The sequence below is a fragment of the Pipistrellus kuhlii genome, unplaced genomic scaffold (genome assembly GCF_014108245.1).
Source record: "Pipistrellus kuhlii isolate mPipKuh1 unplaced genomic scaffold, mPipKuh1.p scaffold_m20_p_2, whole genome shotgun sequence".
Classification (NCBI taxonomy): Eukaryota; Metazoa; Chordata; class Mammalia; order Chiroptera; family Vespertilionidae; genus Pipistrellus; species Pipistrellus kuhlii.
The window spans coordinates 117,126,408-117,141,405 of record NW_023425515.1 but is presented as its reverse complement, the minus strand read 5'-3'; the positions used below and the strand labels follow the sequence as shown (position 1 = coordinate 117,141,405).

General features: G+C 38.3%; 1 pseudogene; it reads right to left on the bottom strand.

Annotated features, from left to right (window-relative positions):
* Positions 1–294: 294 nt before the first annotated feature.
* Positions 295–13,851, bottom strand: LOC118723047 (annotated as a pseudogene).
* Between the last annotated feature and the right edge of the window lie 1,147 nt (positions 13,852–14,998).

The window sequence follows — 14,998 nt, the reverse complement described above, 5'->3', positions numbered from 1 at the left end:
AAGTGGAAATATGAATGGGTGATGATAGAAGAAAATGGAAGGATTTCATGAATGGTGGATCCTCTTTCCTCTGAGAAAAAAGAGTCTAGGTTGTCTCCTGACAGTAACTAGATGCGGAGCAATATTGACACTAGGAGACAAAAGGTAGAGAGTTTCTCTGAGGAAGAGTCAAAGAGCTGCAAGCAATGAGTAAGTGTTCATTTGAATTTGAAGTCACTGCTGGTCATGTCCTTCTCCATACTACTTCCCATGAATTATTATTCAATCCTCAAAGCTCAATTTATTTATTTTTCCCCAAGAACATACTTTTTATTACTGAACAGAAAGCACACCCACCCCTCTTCTTTTCTCCCCCACGCAGTGTCCAGAGAACTGTACAGGGTGTGCAGGACTGCTGTGACCCACAGCTGCTGCTACACATCCTGCCCACAGGCTGAGCTCTCTGCCCCAGGTCCTTTCAAGTGTCCAGGTTGCCAGGCTAGGGCAGTGGAGTCCCAGCAAACACATACTCCTTGGCAGAGTTGGGCTTAGAGAAGGAGCGGGGTGCACCATACCTAGCTTTGCCCTCACTCCTAGGACAGGAGCAAGAGAGCATTGCAGCTCCCAAGAGGACCAGAGCAGACCCTGCCCCAGCCGGTGAAGATGACAGGACCAAACTCGTACTGAATATTCAGGGGGCCCAAAGGGTTATAAAAGTCTGTGTAATTGTATGGCCGTACCAGGAGCAAGCTGTCAAAGCAGCAAGACCTGGCACGATGAAAATGATGCCTCCGGTCATGGCTGCACAGGCTTTTTTCACTTTGTCATCTCCCCCACGGAGTGGACACTTCATGCCCATCGTGGTCACAAACATGGCTAGGAAGCCCATGAACATGGCTAGGAAGCCCAGCACCAGAGACACCACCATTAGAGCTCCAGTGGCCTGAAGGGCTGCAGGCAGAGCGAGCACCCAGTCGTGCATTTTGTAGCTGATCGCTCCCGCTCTGACGCAGCGCATCCACAGCCCTTGTGTATGGCCTGGGCTGTGACCATGTTGTCGCCCGCATACAAGTTTATTGCCATAGTGGGAGGGTGCACACCACAGCTCCCCCAGCCCAGCACGGCCAAGGAGAAGCCGAGAAGCTGCGGTCTGAGTGGGCCATTCCGCCCTCACAAAAGACGGGTGCGGGCTGGGCCTCTGCAGAAAAAGAAACTTTTGAGGGGCGATCCCACCAGACCACTTGGGCTGGAGTTATAAGTCACCCAAAGCGAAACACAGATTCTGGTCGAGTGACTGCGGATTTGTTATCATCCGGAGTAAACACAAATCGTCCCTCTGGCGGGCAAGGGTCTCACAGCAGACGGAGCAGGTTATGCTTCGAGGACTCATGGCCTGAGATCCCAGAAATCCAGGCCATTCCCCTCCCCCACCTCCTGTGCTCTCGGCCATGATTCCCAAACAAAAGGTGGAGGAGCTGAATGGGTAGTTCTGGAGCAGAAGTCCCCAAAGGACCCTGGGCTCTCTGCCAGAGGCCGAGGTGCAAGCAGCTCCTGGAGGATAAGTATGGCATTGGGGGCGCCCCCGGGGCCCTTCAAAGCTCAATTTAGATGTAATTTCCTCTGGGATGGAATCTGTGACATAAGCCATCACTATGTCTTGTTCAATTTTGAATCCCTAGACTAGGGGTGTCGAACTCAATCAGAGAAGGGGCCAAAATCTAAAATCCAGCCTAAATCGCGGGCCGAATGGTTTACTGAACAGTCATAAACTGTCATTGTGATGGAAACGCAGCGGAGTGCAGTGATGACAGCGCGGTGCGGGCCACATTGCAAGGCCTGGCGGGACGGATTTGGCCCGCGGGCCTTGTGTTTGACACATGTGCCCTAGACTTTAGTTGAGCCCCTGGAACATACCAAGTGTTCAGAACTGCCAGATAAATGAATATTTCATGGTATTACATGGGCTACTTCCTGGAATGGCCAGAGCCAGTTCAGATAAAAGTTTTCATTCAGTATAATTAATCTTCACCATTTTTCATCCTCTCCTCTTCTCATTTATTATGTTCTGCCTCCTGATTTGTTTTTAAAAAATATATATTTATTATTGATTTCAGAGAGGAAGAGAGAGGGAGAGAGAGATAGAAACATCAATGGTGAGAGAGAAACATTGATTGGCTGCCTCCTGCACACCTCCTACCCAGGATTGAGCCCACAAAAATCTAGGCATGTACCCTTGACCAGAATTGAACTGGGGACTCTTCAGCAGAAGGCTGATGCTCTATCCACTGAGCCAAACTAGCTAGGGCTGCCTCTTGATGTCTTTGTCATCTCTCCTCAACCTTCATCTCTCACATCCATCAGTTGACCCATCTGAAATAGTCATCTTTGTTCTCTGTTAACTATATATTTAACTATATACTAATCTCTACCAATATACCACTCAAAAATTAATCCCAATGTAAACAACACTTAAAAATGAACATTCCACACAAGTGTATTTGTTTTAAAAAGAAGAGACTCTGAAAGTTGTCTAGATAAGCAAATGAGCTTGACTATTAAGAAGAAAATCCCATCCTAATACTTGGAAGCCTTGTCTCTGGGTGGCTTCCCTTTGGCATATCTGCTAACAGGCTCTGCTAGTTTACCTAAGGGAAAATTGCCATCACCACCTTTTTCATTCTGGGAAAGAGCTGATCTCCCCCATTATTTGGAAAAGGATTGGGGGAAAAATGAACATTTGGCACACTACTTAAGGATTGTATGTATATGGTGGACATCCATGCTTTAAAAAACAAATTGTATGCCTCTCTTCCTTGCTCCAAGCTAAACGCTTTTCATACCTTTTACCTTACTGAAAAGTTTTTACTTGCCACGTCTTAATAACTATGACATTTATAGGAGTCTGTGTTAACAGGGAGAAATTCTTGTAGGTTTCTCTGTTCATAAGTTTCAGTACTTTGGCCATGAAATGCTGAGGAATAATCTAACATATGATTTAATGATTCTTATCTCTTCCTCAGCAGAGACTAAATAGGAGAACTGAATTGTCTTTGTAGAAAAATGGCAGCTTTAAAACCATGACCAATGAAGACATCACTGATAATGTTTACTGAGCCCTTAGAATTGGCATTAATTTGCTTAAATGCATGTGGTGTGAGTCTTTTGGCTAACAAGCATAATTTTTGATATGATGTAGTATTTTAGGATAATTCTGAGTGATTCTCCTATACCTAAAAAATTAATACCTAGAGCTTACCATACCTGCAATCAGTAAATTATTTTTTTCCCTGTAGCTAAACCATGATTTGATTGCTGTTATTAATTTTTACTACCATGCATAAATTAGAAAGTGATACTTTGTTTTGTTTCATATGAATTTCTGTTTCAAAGCTGGAACTGTGCTCTCTCCCCCCCTCTCCCCCCCTCCCAACACACACACACACTCATTCTCTTGAATCAAATAAATTGCTTATCTCCTAGGGACTCTACCATTTATTTTTTTTCCTGGGATCTCTGGAAGCTAAGATACAAGCAAGACTGGATTTGCCTGAGGAATATTGAAACTTGTTCATTTGAATCCCCTTTCCTCAAGAGATTCCAATCTGGTTTAATTCCTCATCTTCTTATTCATAAATCCACAAAGATAATGCAGGTGGGATCCTGGTCAGATTTGACTTACCCCAATTTAGCCACTATTTAGAAAAAATATGCAAGAAGAGAAATGAAAACAAAACACAACACAACACACACACACACACACACACACACACACCATAATAACTTCTAGTTTTCTGTTTTTTGTGTGATCTTTTATTCCTTCTGCTCACTCCTTTTTATTCTGTTTTATTTCTTGCCCCATCCCCTAAAATATTTACTCACCATATGGTTATATGCAAGTTGTTATTTTTTAAAGAAAAAAATGAAAACTTTTTAACTTAGTCCACTTAGCACAAGGTTTGCAAAACAATGACTTATGAGCTGAGATCACGTGAAGGAGAAAATATCTCAGGAACACTGTGGAATTGCTACTTGTTTGATTTGTCCTTATGTGATCATCACACCTAAAAATAGCTTCTTTTGTTAATAAAATTGAGAATGTTGATATGTTCAGCTGGAAGGGTCAAAAGAGGAAAGCTCATGGACTCTAGCATTCTGTTAATTAACATAGACACAAGAATGCATATTGAGAAATAGCAAGAATTACAGTCACAAGCTGCTTGATGAGAAAGGGTAGGAAGATTCCATCCTTTCCTCCATGGACAAGATGGAGGACTTGGAATGAACCCCTCTCTAATTTATAAATCAACTCTACTTCTATTTCCAATCTATCTTTTACTTATTTCATGTGAAAAGGGAATTGATGTGAAAAAACAAACAAAACTCAGACATACTCTTTAGAAACTCATACAGAAGAAAAGTTAGACAAAGAAACAATATCTACTCCCAATTGATTTCTTCATACAGATCTAAACAAATACACATTTCTCCTCCTTTTCCTATTTCTTTCCATCCCTCCTCCTCCTCCTCCTCCTCCTCCTCCTCCTCCTCCCCCTCCCCCTCCCCCCCCTCCCCCTTCTCCCCCCCCTCCTCCTTCCCCTTCCTCCTCTTCTTCTTCTTCCTCTTCTTCTTCTTCTTCTTCTTCTTCTTCTTCTTCTTCTTCTCTCTCTCTCTTTCTATTTCTCTCTGATAATTTATTTAAAACAAATTTTCTCCATTCTTCTTTGCCAATTAGAGACATAGCATCTATTAGCTCCAGATGCATCCTTTTTATGAAGTCTTCCTAGATAAGTCCTTCACTGCCCTCAGTATCTTTACATCTTTTCCTTTATGTATAAAATGACCACATAATTTATTGTCATAGTGGGACACTTTTGAGAGCAAAGGCGGATACTCAATAATTATTCTGAGACAGAGGAAATAGTTAGGGCTATAGCAGGCAAACTGTTATACAGCTTCCCTATTTTTAGGTATCTCGTTTGCTGAGTAAACGTTGTTTTACATTTATTGACATGTGGCTGGGGGAATCTTTCTCAAATTACTTCTTGCAAGCCAACTGAGTTGCAAATACAGTGGCTTCTCTTCTAGTATTCCTTTCCCATGTCACTTAAACCATAGCAGCCCAGCAAATGTTCATTATTTGGGAGAAAGCTTAAAAGGCTGAAATCTGAAAACATCTCAGGGATATATGAAAAATCTCTCACAAATTGGAATACTAGATTCTGGTACCTGCTTTTTGAGGGCCCTTTTTTTATCTTGACTTTTTGAGAGGGCATCTACAATACATGGAACTTCAAGTAAAATAAAACATAGACAACTGTATTGTGACATATACATATAGAATGTAAAAAGGCCATAAAACATTAATCCTATATAATAAAGAGGTAATACTCAAGTTGACCCTCACACCATTGCACAAGGTGGCCATCCCCAAGTGGTCAAAGATGGTTGCTCTCATGTAGGTCAAAGATGGCCACCACAAGATGGCCAGCAGGGGAGGACAGTTGAGGGGGACCAGGCCTGAAAGAAACGGCAGTTAGTTGGAACCAGGCCTGCATGGTAAGGCAGTTAGGGTAAACTAGGCTGGCAAGGGAGTGCAGTTAGGGGTGACTGGGCTGGCAGGGGAGGGCAGTTAGGGGCAACCAGCCCTGCATGGGAGGGCAGTTAGGGGCAACCTGGCTGGCAGGGGAGGGCAGTTGGAGGACAATTAGGAGAGCAGGTGTGGACAATTGGGGGTAATCAGGCCAGCAGGGGAGCAGTTAAGCATTGATCAGGCTGGCAGGGGAATTGTTAGGGGGTGATCAGGCTGTCAGCCAGGTGAGCAGTTGTGAACCAGCAGTCCGAGGTTGTAAGAGGAATGTCCGACTGCTGGCTTAGGCTGGAGCCCACGTGTCTGACTGCTGGTTTAGGCCTGATCCCACAGGCAGTTGGACATTCCCCAAGGGGTCCCAGATTGGAGAGGATGAAGGCTGGACTGAGGGACACCCTCCTCCAATGCACAAATTTCATGCACAGGGCCTCTAGTGTATATATAAAGAATTACAATAAAAGAAATGGCCATGTACCTATCAACTAGATTATGAAATAGAATATTGCCAATATTTTGGAACCACCCTCCTCACCTAGCAAATCTCAGTGATCATTCCTTCTTACTCCTTTTGTCAGAGTAATTGCATTTACTTTTCTTTTAATTATTCCCAGCTTTCCTTTATAGTTTTACACACATATGTGTACCCCTAACCAAGACCTCTGCTTTTTGGTGTCAAATAGTATTTTCATGTAATAAGGAAAGAAAAGCACTGCCAGGTAGCCTAGTTCTGGAACATGCTGTTCTTTTAAACAAAACAGAACAAAACAAACAAACAAAAAAAAACCTCCTAAAATATGATGTGCTTTTCAAATACCTAACTGAGGTGAATATCAACATGTGTAAGGAAAGAATTTTAGGGAGAAACCCCAGTACCTATGTTCCACTACTCAAGCTCCATCTTTGTTTTCCATTTCCTTCTATTTTGCAATTAAAATCTAGCATTCCATTCAGAATTTAAATGAAAAACTAATGTCACCAGGAAAGTATTGACTGATGTGAGATTTCCAACCTGTGACACATTAGGTGAAATAATTAACTATACAAAACATGTTGAAAACAATGTCCACTAAATTTCTGTCCTCTTTCCTTTCATGCCCACCTTAGGTATCCAGTACCCTCTCTCATTATTTATCATCTTGTCCATCCAAAACTTAAAACTCATCATTCACATTGATTAGCTTTAGGACAGGTAGTTTTATATATTTCCTAACAAAATAATCCAGTATCAAAGAATAAGATATTTTCAAGAGTCTCTAGACATGAAAGTTGCGGTGAGCATAGATTTACCTATTTTTATTGTGAGTTATATCATACATATGCAAATGTATTTAAAATACATCTACTTGGTAAAGGATAACAATAAAATAAGTACCTGCATACCTACCACCCGCCTTAGAAATAGACAACAATATGTAGTTAATTGACATTTGAATTATTTTTTCTAGTTTGAGACTACTGCAAAGAGCACAGATATAAAATTTTAAGTCCTTACCTCCTGGTATACATGTGTAAGAATCTTTGAATATGAAGCTAGAGGTAGATTTTTGGAACATATACTATGAATGTTCAAATTTCCAGACAATTCCAAACCATTTTCCAAAGTAGAACACATTTAAATCCCCACTGATGTAAATGAGAATTCCTATTGCTCAGTATTCTCATTTGCACATGCCATTTTCCCCAAGAAATTTATTTTTAAATCTGTATGTGAAATGAAATCTAATTGTGATCTTGTATGTTGTGTTTCTCTAATTACTGAAGAAGTTAAGCATCTTTTCATGTGTATATTATAGACCATTCATGTTTCCTTTTCTTTGAAATTCCTGTTAGGGAGTTTTGCCCATTTCCTTACTGAGTATTTTCTTCTTTTTTTTTTCTTTCTTATTAATAAGGAAAAGGAGTGGGAGAAATTACACAACTTTTTAAAAGCCTTTTAGCTGCTACTTCAAGGAGTAGTAGTGAGAGACACACTTTTTAAAAAATATGTACTTTCATAAATTGTATATAAGGTAATTATATTTTTTCATTCCATAGATAATTATTTTTACTCTTATGGTGGGTCCATTTGACAAAGAAAAAGAACTTACTTTTGTTATTGAATTCTTCTTGACATTTTTCATTTGACTTATTCTTTAACATTATATTCTCAAGATTTCTGACTTCACTCATATGTGGAATATAAAACTGAAAACAATGAAAAAACAAGTCAAACAAATAAAAACTGATAGGCACAGACAAGAGTATGGTGGTTACCAGAGGAAAAAGAGAATAGAAGGGGGTCAATTATATGGTGATAGAAGGAGATTTGACTTTGAGTGGTGAGCATACAATGCGATTTTAGATGATAGGTTATAGAATTGTACACTTTTAACCTATATAATTTTATTAACCAATGTCATCTTAATAAATTTAATTTTTAAAAGCTATTTATTCTTTCTTTTACTTTGTGCATATTAAATTTGTTTGTAGATACTTCCTACATTCTTTTCTTGAAATTTCATAATGTTAACTCTCATATCTATTTATGTAATCCTCTTTCAATTTTATTTTCAACATTTATTGAATAGTTTTTCTTTTCAATAAACAGTTTGTAATGATTTCAATACCATTTTTGTCATACATCAAGTTTCTCTGTATCTGTGCATTTGTTTCCATGTTCTCCATTCTGTTATTTTGATCTATGTGTTAATTATGTGGGCAAAGTCTGATTGTTTGTTACTTAATTAGTATGGTTTTATAATATATTAATATCTAATAAGACAACTTCTTACTTTCCTTTCTGAGAAGCACATTGGTTATCCATTATTCTTTTATTTTTTATATAAATTTCAAAAACAGATTGTCAAATTCCATTATGAAACATTTGCAACTGTTATTATAGTTAAATTTACTATTAGATCCATTTAAAGGGATTGGCAACTTTATGACATTACTTTTCTTATCTAAGAACATGTTGTTTATCAAACCAAGCCATTATGCTCAATTAATATTTGCCAAAGAAGTCAAGAGCATTGAATGGAGTCAAGACAGTCTCTTCAATATATGATATTGGGAAATTGAACAGACACTTGCAAAAAAATGAAACTAGATCACCAACTTACACCATAAACAACAAAATAAACCTTCAAAATAGATAAAGGACTTAACTGTAAGACAGAAACCATAAAAATCTTAGAAGAAGCCATAAGCAGCAAAATACCAGATATTTGTCATAGCAATATCTTTACCATAAAGCTCTTAGTCCAATGGAAACTAAGGAGAAAGTAAACAAATGGGACTACATCAAAATGAAAAGCTTCTGCACAGCAAAAGAAACCATCAACAAAACAATAAGAAAGCCCACTGAATGGGAGAATGTAGTTGCCAATATTATCTCCGATAAGGGTTTAATCTCCAAAAGTTATAGGGAACTCATTCAACTTAACAAACTGAAGATAAACAATTCAATCAAAAAATGAGCAAAGGAACTAAATAGACACTTTTTGAAAGAGGACATATAGAAGGCCAAGAGATATATGAAAACATGCTCAAATTCACTAATTAAAACAATAATAAAGTACCATCTCACACCTGTCAGAATGGCTATCACAACAAACAATAAGTGCTAGAGAGGATGCAGAGAAACTTGCACTGCTGGTGGGAATGCAGACTGGTGCAGCCACTGTGGAGAACAGTATGGAGTTTCCTCAAAAAATTAAAAATGGAACTGCCATTTGACCCAGTAATACCACTTCTAGAAATATATCCCAAGAAAACAGAAACACCAATCAGAAAGGACATATGCACTCCTAAGTTCATCACAGCACAATTTACCATAGCTAAGATTTGGAAACAGCCTAAGTGCCCATCAGTAGATGAGTGGATTAGAAAACTGTGGTACATCTACATGATGGAATACTATGCTGCTGTAAAAAAGAAAAAAACTCTTACCATTTGCAGCAGCATGGATGAAACGGGATAGGATTATACTAAGCAAAATAAGCCAATCGGAGAAAGATAAATATCATATGATCTCACTCATTTATGGGATATAATGAACAACATAATCTGATGAACAAAAATAGAACAGAGTGATAGAAGTATCAAATAGACTGTCCAACCTATGAGGAAAGGTGAGGATTAAGGGGGTAAGAGATCAACCAAAGGACTTGTATACATGCATATGAGCATAACCAATGGACACAGATGGGGTGGGGGTGGGGAGAGGTGAGGGCATGTGCTGGGTGGTGGGGGTGGCCAAGAAGAGGTCAATGGGGGGGGGGGGGAAGAGACTTCTGTAATGCTTTAAACAAAAAATTTAAATTAAAAAAAGAACAGGTTGTTTTTTCCATTAGTTGAGTCCTTTAGTGAACTTCAAAAAGCTTTCCCATTATGCCTGCTTTGAGTACCTTTTCTAGATTGACTTCTATATGCTTATGTATTTTATATAACGTCTTTCTTTTGTAAAAGGTATTTTAAATTACATTTTGTATGTGAACTTTGTATTTGATAGATTTGTTCCTGTCTTTGCAACTCTTGAATTATTGATTTATTGTTTGACCTTGATGGTTGAGATTTCCACTACAATATTCAAAAGAAACTGGTGATGGTAGTAATCATCCTTGTCTTGCTCATGATTAAAAAAAAAAAATAGTTTCAAATGTTTACTTTTGCTGAAACCGGTTTGGCTCAGTGGATAGAACATCAGCCTGTGGACTGAAAGGTTCGATTCCGGTCAAGGGCATGAACCTTGGTTGCACACCCCAACAGGGGTGTGCAAGAGGCAGCTGATCAATGTCTCTCATTGATGTTTATAATTCTCTATCCCTTTCCCTTCCTCTATGTGAAAAATTAATAAAAATATATTTAAAAAATGTTTACTGTCGCTGAAACCTGTTTGGCTCAGTGGTAGAGCATCGGCTGGTGGACTGAAAGGTCCCGGGTTCGATTCCGGTCAGGGGTATATACATTGGTTGCGGCGCATCTCCAGTTGGGGGTGTGCAAGAGGCAGCTGGTCGATGCTTCTCTCTCATCGACGTTTCTGGCTCTCTATCCCTTTCCCTTCCTCTCTGTAAAAAATCAATAAAATATATTTTAAAAAATGTTTATTGTTATTCATGATGTTTGCTCTAGAGTTTTATGTTTTGTTTTTAAATGTCTAGAGTTCTTTATTCTTTTTATTTTATGTTTTTATATTTTATTGTCTAAAGTTTTACATATGTCTCCTTTTTCCCCAATTAATTCCCCCACCAGCCATTCCAACCCGGGCAATTCCCCACCTCCTCAGTGTCTGTGTCCATTAGTTATGCTAATATGCATGCATACAAGTCCTTTATAGGTCTTCTTATCAAGTTATAGACATTCTTTTCAATTCATATTAGTCAAAAGTTTTATCACAAAGAATTACTTGATTTTGACACCTGTTTGCTACTATAGGTTTAATTATGTAGTTTCTATTTTTTCCCTTATTAATGTAGTGAATCAAAATAATCCTGACCTGTAATTTTCCTATTTTGTTTTGTCTTTAGCTGTTTTTTTATATTGAGGTTGCACAAGTCTCATGAAATATGTTGAAGAGTTGTTCCATCTCTTTCTGTTCTCTGGCAGAGTTTGTGTAAGAAATGTTTGCCAGAATTCAAACGTTAGATCATTTGGAATGCTATTCCTTTGTGGGATTTTAAACTACAGATTAAATTACGGTTTTAATTTCAAGGGGATTTCTACTTGTTCTCAAATCAATCCTATAAGTTATATTTCCTACAAATTTATACATTTCATCAGTTTACAAACTTATTTGTCTAAAGTTTCTCATGATATTTTCTTACTTCTTTTTAATATCTGTGAAGTAAAATATATTTCCTCTTTTTTATGCCTAATGGTATTTGTTTTCATATTCTCTTTATTTATTTATTTATTTATAAATCTATTGTATACTTGTTTTTTTTCCAAACAACTTTCAGTTTTTTGAATACTTATATGAAATTTTACTTTCTATTTTATTTGTTTCTGTACTTATTTATAATATCTGTTTTCTACTTTTTTCTTAGGTGTATTCTGTTTTTATTTTTCTAATTTCTTAGAATTGGTATTGAGCTCATTTAACTTTAAGCTTTCCCTCTTTTCTAATATAAAAACTGTAAACTAGTATATTTTTCCCTATAAAAACTGCTTTCTTGCACCCAATACAGTATATACTAATGCAAATATACTAATATTTGCATTAGTATATACTGTACATGGTGTTTTTATTAGTTCTAACTTCATACGTATTGCATAAATAAAACAATTACCTTATTACATTATGTGGTAATGTGTTAAGAGCATTTAGGGCACAGAATATGGCTTTCATAATTTCTAATGTGCATATTCTCTTAACCAAAATGTATCTTAAATAACTTTATAATTTGCTTTCTCTTTTAACAGGGTGAAAACAAAATTAGCAGTTAATTTTTTTTAAATGTTCCTACAAAAGGCTAATGGCCTTTTGCATTTTTGTCATCTAAAATACAGAGAAAACAGAACATGATATAGCAAGAGAAAACAAGAGTGAACATGCTGTCAGTTGAAATCATTTCTTACTAGCCTTTGCATTCAGACTGTTAAGATGGCCTACTCTTGATGACCAATGAGCCTGATTTGTTTTTATACTCAAGCCTTCATCACTGTGTTCCTTCTGCTAGTCCCTTAAGCTTTAGAAGCCTTGGTTTCCTTATTTGGAAATTAAACCTCCCAGGATATTTTCCAAGGATTTGATGAATATGGAAGCACATTTTAAAAAGTTCTATGCAAATATAAAGATTATTTTTCTTTCTATGTCAGTATAAATCCTCAAATGTTTATACCTCGGTTCTTTTTCTCATGTGTGCCTTTTTGTATTTACTCCAGGAAGCCTTCACTTTCTCTGTCCAAAGAGGTCACATGTCGCAGATTGTTTCTTTATAGAGATGAAAGTCCCTAGAGATCACATATTCAAAGCTCTTCCAATTGCAGATGAAAAAACCAAAGGTTTAGATAATGATTATCCCACTGTCTATAAACAGCAGATGTGAACTGAAATGTCCTAATAGTATTAGAGCCAAAACCAAAATAAAGATCTCTCTTCTGACCTGGTGTTTTCTAATATGTTCTTACCTAATAAGTGATGATTTTAATTTTTCTTTAGTTTTGACCACTAATTAGCCACCATTTATGCCCACTATTCCATCCAGCAATGGCTCTCTAGCATCCTACTTGAAGTAACAAACAAAAGGCTTTAAAAAAGCTGTGCAATTTCCCCCACAGTGTACCTATTAACTTAGAGATGAGCCTCAAGGTGCCTAAATATTTTAAAATAAAGTAAACTTTATTCAACAAAATACAACCCTTTAGATGTCTAAAACCAGCATTAGAGTACTCATTGTAGGGCTGAATGACATGCATCTCACAATTGTCCATTTGTTTTCCACCCTGAGAAAAACAGTCCCCTCGTGGCAAGTCACTTCACTTATAAACCAATGGGCTCCATTAAGTTTATATTGATTGATTTAATATCAACAGTCAGCCAGCATGATTCATTCCGTCCATATATTCAGTCACTATGACTTTGGTGCATTGTATGGGAATATTTTCAGAAAGATAGTTCACTTAAGTCTGGGTGGCAGTGAACAAGTTCTAGTTGAGAAGATGTGGGCCTAGATGATCCGGTTGCTATAGCATCCTTAACAATGGCTATGGATGATCACTTGTTCTAAGGAGCTTCAACATTCTTCATGAGAAGGGAGCAGGTAGAGGTCTGGTCAGGCCTGCCCCGTCTGACAGCTCCAGGGAGACCTGGCAGAGCAGTTGTGAGTTCACAGCAGTGCGGCCTCTGCTCTGCAGCAGCCTTGGGCGTCCCAGGTCCAGCACCCGCGCCCCTCCGCAGCGGCACCAGGAGTCTCCAGTCATTATGCACTGTAGAGAAATCAAAGAATTCCAGAACGAAGCCCTGGAATGCCTGGCTGCCTCCCAGCTTTCTGATGAAGAAGTAAATTCCATTGTTGTCTCACTCCCCTTTCCGCACTCTCGGGATCAGCAGTTACTGTACGCCAGCACCGCGCTCCCCTAAGGAGACGGCTGGGCCATGCCAGGAAGCCCAGAAACCTCCTAAGATAAACTCACAGCGCTCCCCGCATTTGTCTTCCACACTCTCGTCTGTCTCTCCTGCCAGGGACAGTGGGCTTCGTGACTTTCGCCATGCCCTGGACTGCTGAGTGCTCGCTGTTGCCAATGACTCTTTGAACTGATCCCAAGTCTGTGTCAGAAAAGCCGTGATGGATTCCTACGGCCATCCTGAAGCACAGATTGGGATATCGCACCTTTAAACCGTGAGGCCTGGTAAACAATACAGCCTGTACCCAGCTTCATAAACACTCCCGTTACAAAGGGCACTGCAAACCCAGGGTGATAGGACTTGACCTTAAAAGCTATAGACAATCTAGCGGAGCACAGACGGTTTTATAAAGTACAATCACTTCCTGGAATTCTTGGGTCAGTGCAGTCGGAGCCGTGCAAATCCTGTTTTCCTTGCATTGTTTCCTGCATGTGAATATCATCAGTCTAGCAGGACTGTAACCATGGCACTTGTAAATAGCCAAGGGGCGACTTCTGATAAAGGCTTACAGCTTTAAGGAGATTTTTCTTTTTCTAAAGACAAGCCTGAATCAAACTTACAAATGCCATCTGTCAACAACAAAGTTGACAAATTGCAGTTTCAGAAGCCCACACATCCAGACCCAGATGTTTTTAAGTCACCAAAGGAAACAAAATAGATGCTCACAGCATTGAGACTAGAGTGAGTTGTTCCTCATGTGTTGTAATGCCAATTTACACGAATTCATAAAAAGCAAGTAGATGAACTCTAACCAGAATCATAAGAGATTCTTTCCATATATGGTTCTTTTTTCACTGAACAAGTTTGTGAAATAATCCTCTGGTCCTTCAGTTTCTCCACTCGGTAATAAAAAGAAAAGAAAAGAAGAAAAAAAAAAAAAAAAGCAGTGATGCTACCCCTTGAAAACAGATATTCTTTAATGTTGGACAATTCCACTCCAACTTTATTTGTTACTTGACAGGTTGTTAATTATACTCTGAGAGAGTATAAAGGAGGAGACAGACCAAAACAGACGAGAGATATGTTTTCCCCATTTGCTATAAATTCAGTATATAAAATTCGGAACTGCAGAATCAATCCCAGTTCTTCAGTGTTGGACCTGATTGGGATGTTGGTTGAGCTGACACCTTGTTAAACTTTTCAGCAGATTTAAAATAGGATGAATAGTGGATAAAATGTTGAAAAACGTGTTTTAAGGCTCTGAGAAAGATTTCCTTAGGAGAAAAATAAAGAAAACAAATCTTATAAAACTCAATTATGTTTTCATAGAAGCCCATGCGTGTTTTTAAATAAGTGGCTAAGGAAGTAGATCTTAAAAGTTTCTA